We start from the raw sequence: 6,360 nt of genomic DNA on the forward strand, positions 1-6,360 counted from the left end.
CCAAATCGGGAACCCGATTGGAGTTCCGTCTTCTCCCACAAGTCTCTCGTGCCTAGGCGGTCGTGTGTGCCAAGTTTCGTGCTAAACCGACCCCTTTTGGTGATTTTGGGACGTTAACACTTCGAATTCAAGTTTCTTAAAGAACTAGTTTGCCTAGAGTGAAATCCGTCTCTAACTCCTGATCTGGGAACCCGATTGGAGTCCCGTCTTCTCCCATAAGTCTCTTGTGCCTAGGTGGTCGTGTGTGCCAAGTTTCGTGTCAATCCGACCCCGTTGGGTAATTTTGGGACGTCAACACCTCGAATTTAAGTTTCTTAAGGAGAGTGAGAATAGAGAAACCTCTGGGACTGAGTTCTTGTAAATCATGTGAATGTTCCACGAGATTACTAGATGAGCTCACACGGCCACATACACACAAAGACTTGAAGCAGAAACTTTTCAAAAATTATAAAAAACACAGATTTATATTTATGTATCCAAAAAACACCAGCAACAAAATGAAAATCAAATAGAATTATCAAGAGAAAACAAAACACAAAACACAAAACAAAAACTATACTAATTAAGAGAAATTAATAAAACATATTACCTGCAAATAAGTTGATTTGGCTGGCCTTCAATTCTGTTCCCAACAAAATGATACAGTAAGTAACCATAACATAGGTGCTTATACATATACAAACATACATGTAAGTAATTATACTAAATGAATTGAAGAATAAGGCTGTCTTTGAAGCATAGATTGCCTAAATTAAATGGTACCTTTTAACAGTGAGAGGACCAAGGACTGAGAGTAAAATAGGAGATCCATGATACATTGAACCTATAGAACCAAAAACAAATAGTATCAAATTAAGCTTAATATGTAAATAAATCAGTAATCAGCATTATCAATCATGATAGTGAAAAAACTTGCATAGGGAGAAAGATTAATTCTAACTCAAAGATCTGTTGCCACAAAAAAAAAAAAAAAAAAACAGGTATGATTGCCTAACAGAAATTAACAGATTAATTCCAATCATAGATGTAATTCCAACTCAGAGATCTGTTGCCACAAAAAAAAAAAAGAAAAAAAGAAACAGATCTGATTGCATAACAGAAATGAACAGATTTAGTTCTAATCACAGATTTAATTCCAAACAGAAATCAACAGATTCAATTCCAACACAGAGATCTGTTGCCACAAAAAAAAAAAAAAAAAAAAAAACACACAAATCTGATTGCCTAATAGAAATGAACATATTTAATTCCAATCACAGATTTAATTTCGAACAGAAATCAACAGATTTAATTCCAACTCAGAGATCTATTGCCATAAAAAAAAAAATCACACACAGATCTGATTGCCTAACAGAAATGAACATATTTAATTCCAAATAAATAACAGATCTGATGAGATGTGTGAGAGAGAGAGAGAGAGAGGCTTATCCGTGAAGTCGATCGGTGAGGAGTCGATCTTGCGAGGTTGATCGGTGAGGAGTTGATCTTGCGAGGTCGATCTGTGCAGACGAAAATGAGAGAGTGAGAGAGAGACTGATGAGATGAAGTGAGAGAGAGACTGATGAGATGAGAGAGAGAGAGAGAGAAAGAGAGAAGCTTACCTATGAGATCGATCGGTGCAATGAGAGAGTGAGGTCGATCGGTGAGGAGTCGATCTTGCGAGTTTGATCAGTGTGGAGTCGATCTGTGCAGATGAAAATGAGAGTGAGAAAGAGACTGATGAGATGAGATGAAATGAGAGGAATGAGAGAGCTGTGTGCATATTAGGGTTTTTTTTGGGGATTTTTGGTTGAGGGGGGAAAAACGAGCGGGAATGGAAAAGGGGGAAGGGATTAGGGATTTTTGACATTGGGGATTTTGGGTTTGGGGTAAGGGAACCCGAGTGGGAATGGAAAAAAGGGAGGGGGGAGGGGGGAGGGGGGAGGGGGGGAATGGAAATTTTTTTGGAATTTTTTTTATTTTTATTACAAATGAATATTTAAATAATAAAATGATTTTTTTTTTTTTTTTTGCAACGGAAGATTTGTTAAAAAAATAATTTTTTATTAAAATAAATTTTTTTTTTTTATAGTTGATGAATTTTATTTTTTTTTTACATTTAGTAAGGTTGAAAATTTATTTGTTTCATATTTATTTTAATGAATAAAAAATTATTATTTTTTTTTATTTGGTAGAAGTAGGGATAATATTTTCCATTAAAATAAAGTTAATTTTTTGTGGTCAATGAAAATAATTTTTTTGTGACTCATTTTTTTTTTTTTATACTAAAAATTAAGAACTAATTTTTTGTGGTAGAGGATAGAAATGGCAGTAGTGGTGAAAGTGGTGGATAAGAGGTGATAGTGGTGGTGGTAGTGATGGTGAATGAGATAAGTGGTGAAGTTGTGGTAGTGGTAGAGGAGATAGAATAGCGGTGGTAGATGAGAGGTAATGGTAGTAGTAGTGGTGGTAGTGGAGTGGTAGCGATGATGGTAGTAATGACAGTTGTAGAGGTGGAGTGACAACAGTGGTAGTAGTGGAATGGCATTTGCAGTAGTGGTGAATATGGTAGAGAAGATAGGTGGTGAGAGAGAGATAAGTGAGAGACAGATAGAGAAGAGAGATAAAGAGAGAGAGAGAGAGAGAGAGAGAAACAGACAGAGACAAAGTGATGAGCGAGAGAGAGACAAAGTGGTCGCTAAAAGTGCATTTTCTTATAGTGGATCGATAAATCGATAGGGAGCTCAGTAAATAGAGAAGACGGGAGTGAGAGAGTGAGCAACGCAAACAGAGAAAAAGATAGAGAGTAAGAGACAGAAAAAGAGATAGAGAGAGAAGAGAGATGAACGAGAGAGATAGAGAGAAGAGAGATGAACGAAAGAGACAGAGAGAGAAAAGAGATGAGAGAAGAGATAGATAAATAGAGAATATGAGAAGGAGAGAGTGAGCAAGGCGGACATAATGAGGGAGAAATAGACAAATAGACAAGCATACAGAGAGAGAGATGAGTGATGAGTGAGAGAGAGTGAGAGTGAGAGTGAGACAAAGAGAGAGAGATAGACAGAAAAAGAGACAGAGAGAGAAAGAGAGAGAGAGAGAGAGAGAGAGAGAGAGATAGAAGGAGAGATAGAAAAAGAGAGAGAAACAAGAGATGAGCGAAAGATAGACAAAAAGAGAGAAAAATAAAGCGAAAAGAGATGAGCGAGAGAGAGACACAGAAAAAGAGAGAGACATAGAGAGAAGAGAGACAGATAGACAAACAGACAGAGAGAGAAGAGTGATGAGTGAGAGAGAGAAAGAGAAGAGAGAAAGGAAGATGAAAAAATGGATGAAAAGATATAGACAAAGAGAGAAAGAGCGAAAAGAGATAAATGAGAAAGAGACAGAGAGAGATGAGCGAGAGAGATAAAGAGAAGAGAGATGAATGAGAGAGACAGAGAGAGAAGACAGATGAGAGAGATAGAGAGAAGAGATATGAGCGAGAGACAACGAGAGAAAGAGAGAAAGACAGAGACAGAGACAGACAGACAGACAAACAGAGAAGAGTGGTGAGTTAGAGAGAGAGAGACAAAGAGAGAAAAAGATAGAGAGTGAGAGACAGAAAAAGAGACAGAGAGAGAAAAGAGATGAACGAGAGAGATAGAGAGAAGAGAGATGAACGAAAGAGACAGATAGAGAAAAGAGATGAGAGAAAAGATAGATAAATCGAGGAGAAGCTCGATAAATAGAGAATATGAGAGGGAGAGAGTGAGCAAGACGAATATAATGAGGGAGAAATACACAAATAGACAAGCATACAGAGAGAGAGATGAGTGATGAGTGAGAGGGAGTGAAAGTGAGAGAGAGACAGAGAGAGAGATAAACAGAAAAAGAGAGAGAGAGAGAGAGAGAGAGAGAGAGAGAGAATGAGAGATAGAAAAAGAGAGAGAAACAAGAGATGAGCGAAAGATAGACAAAAAGAGAGAAATAGAGCGAAAAGAGATGAGCGAGAAAGAGACACGAAAAAGAGAGATGGGCGAGAGAGATAGAGAGAGATATAAATAAGAGAGAGAGAGAGAGAAAAAAAATAAAAATAAATGAGAGAGATAGAGAGAAGAAAGATGAGCGAGAGAGATAAAGAGAGAAAACATAAGAGATAGAGAGAAGAAAGATATGCGAGAGACACAGAGAGAAAATGGGAGAGATACACAGACAGACAGAGAAAGAAGAGTGATGAGTGGAAGAGATAAAGAGAACAGAGAGAGATAAATACAGAGAGACAGGAAGATGAAAAAATGAATGAAAAGAGATGTTATATTAAAAGAGTAAGACGACATCGTTTGTTTTATTTTTTTTGTGACAGAAAAATACCGTTGAATTTATTCAAACTATTTTGTGACTGTATATATATGAAGCTGTCTCAAAACCACAATCACTATGTTAGGTTAGAGTTTTCCAAAAACTCTTTTGAGAAAATTATACTTTCTTGTTTTCCGTGTTATATTATTTTTACTGAATTTTTTTAATATTTAATTTTTTTAATTTTTAGACACACCTAACATAAATACACCTAAAAAGTAAAAAAATCTTTTAAAAATTTACTAAATACCAAAAATACAAAAGAAATACAATAATTCAATACATTTTTTTTTATATTTGTATGTATTTATTAATTTTTAAAAATATTTTTTCATAATTTTTTTTTTTAGATACATTTAAGTAAAGTGCATCTAAAAAAAATATTTAAAAATTTAAAAATATTCACTTAAAAAAAAAACCACAAAAGTGACTTTTTGTGACGGTAAAAAATACCGTCTCAAAAAATCAGAGTATTTGCGACGGTAAAAAATACCGTCTCAAAAAACAGAGTATTTGCGACGGTAGAAAAATACCGTCTCAAAAAAGAAGAATACTTGCGACGGCAGAAAATACCGTCGCAAATACTCTCCTTTTTTGCGACGGTATTTTTCTACCGTCGCAAATACTCTGTTTTTTGAGACGGTATTTTTTACCGTCGCAAATACTCTGATTTTTTGAGACGATATTTTTTACCGTCGCAAAAAGTCACTTTTTGCGATGGCAAGTGTACCGTCGCAAATAGTTCCGTCTTTTAAGCCCCATTTTCTTGTAGTGTGTTAAACTAATGTTGTCATAGATTGACATGGTGATTGACACAATGAAAGATGTCTCTCCAATAGAATCATGCAAAGCCCCCATCAAAAATCTATTCTAGATATTTCCTCTTGCTTGAAAAAAATCTTACCTAATGATGTGTTAGTGTAAGAACCATCTCCAATTAGGTTGGATACAAACTTAGAATAGATTATTTAATTCACACCTCCATATAAAAAGACCAAACCCCCTCCCCCTCCCCTCATATTTTTGGTGGAGAACAAGAAGAGAAAAGGAAAGAAAGAGAGAAAAGAGAGGGTGAGAAAGAGAGAAAGAAAGAAAGGAAGGAAGGAAGAGGAGTTCAACAATTAGAGATTTTGTCTTCAACAACCACTAAGGTAGGAAGACTAGAAACCCTCCTACTTAGTAATCAAATATATATGTGAGGTGTTTATGTTTTACATGAGTAGCAAATTATATAGAGTTTATAGTTGCTAAGGGAAAGAGTGGATCTTGCATTCCTATGTATTTGTGTTCTTTCTTCATGAATGCTTTCCATTCATTTCTCTCTCTCTCTCTCTCTCTCTCTCTCACTCATACTAAAAAGTATAATCTGAAATTTACATGATTTGTTTGTGAAAGATAGTAGAAAATAGTTTCATGGTCTTCCATGAAAATAAAAACAAGCATGGGAACCATTTCTCTCAAAATGATAAATTTTTCTAACAAAAGCAGATTTCCTTTTGGGCTGGAGACACTCACATAAATTCATAGAAACACTTCAATGAATTCTGAAGCTACTGGAGTTAATTTAACATGTTCTCATATAGTGTGAAGACTTTGGAAAAATTATTTGATAACATTTCGTGGCTAAAACACATTTTTAACTTCGTTGCTATTTAGAGACAGCAGCTAGGCTGACTTTATCAGGCCACAGTTTACTCTACAAAATGAATTTTTGAGTGATTCAAATTTTAAAATTTAGAGTTATGATTTATCTTTCAAATACCACTAGTGTCGTCTATTTTTGTTAAGTATCGAAAAAGAAATGCCTGTTTTCCGAAAATGCGACAAATCTGGACGAGTTACTATTATTGAATTATTCCACCCCTTTACACTGATCAAATGACTTCGAGCCCTCGTATATTATGTGACTAACTTATTTATCAACAACATATTAGAATCTCAGAATTTTTTGACATTGTTTGATATTTATTTTATATGTTTATCTGTGCTGGCAGATTGCTGAAAATTCTAGAATCTACTCTTATGTGTTCAAAAGCTTGTTCT

This window comes from Camellia sinensis, chromosome 13, assembly GCF_055761805.1.
Source record: "Camellia sinensis isolate YWXY chromosome 13, ASM5576180v1, whole genome shotgun sequence".
Classification (NCBI taxonomy): Eukaryota; Viridiplantae; Streptophyta; class Magnoliopsida; order Ericales; family Theaceae; genus Camellia; species Camellia sinensis.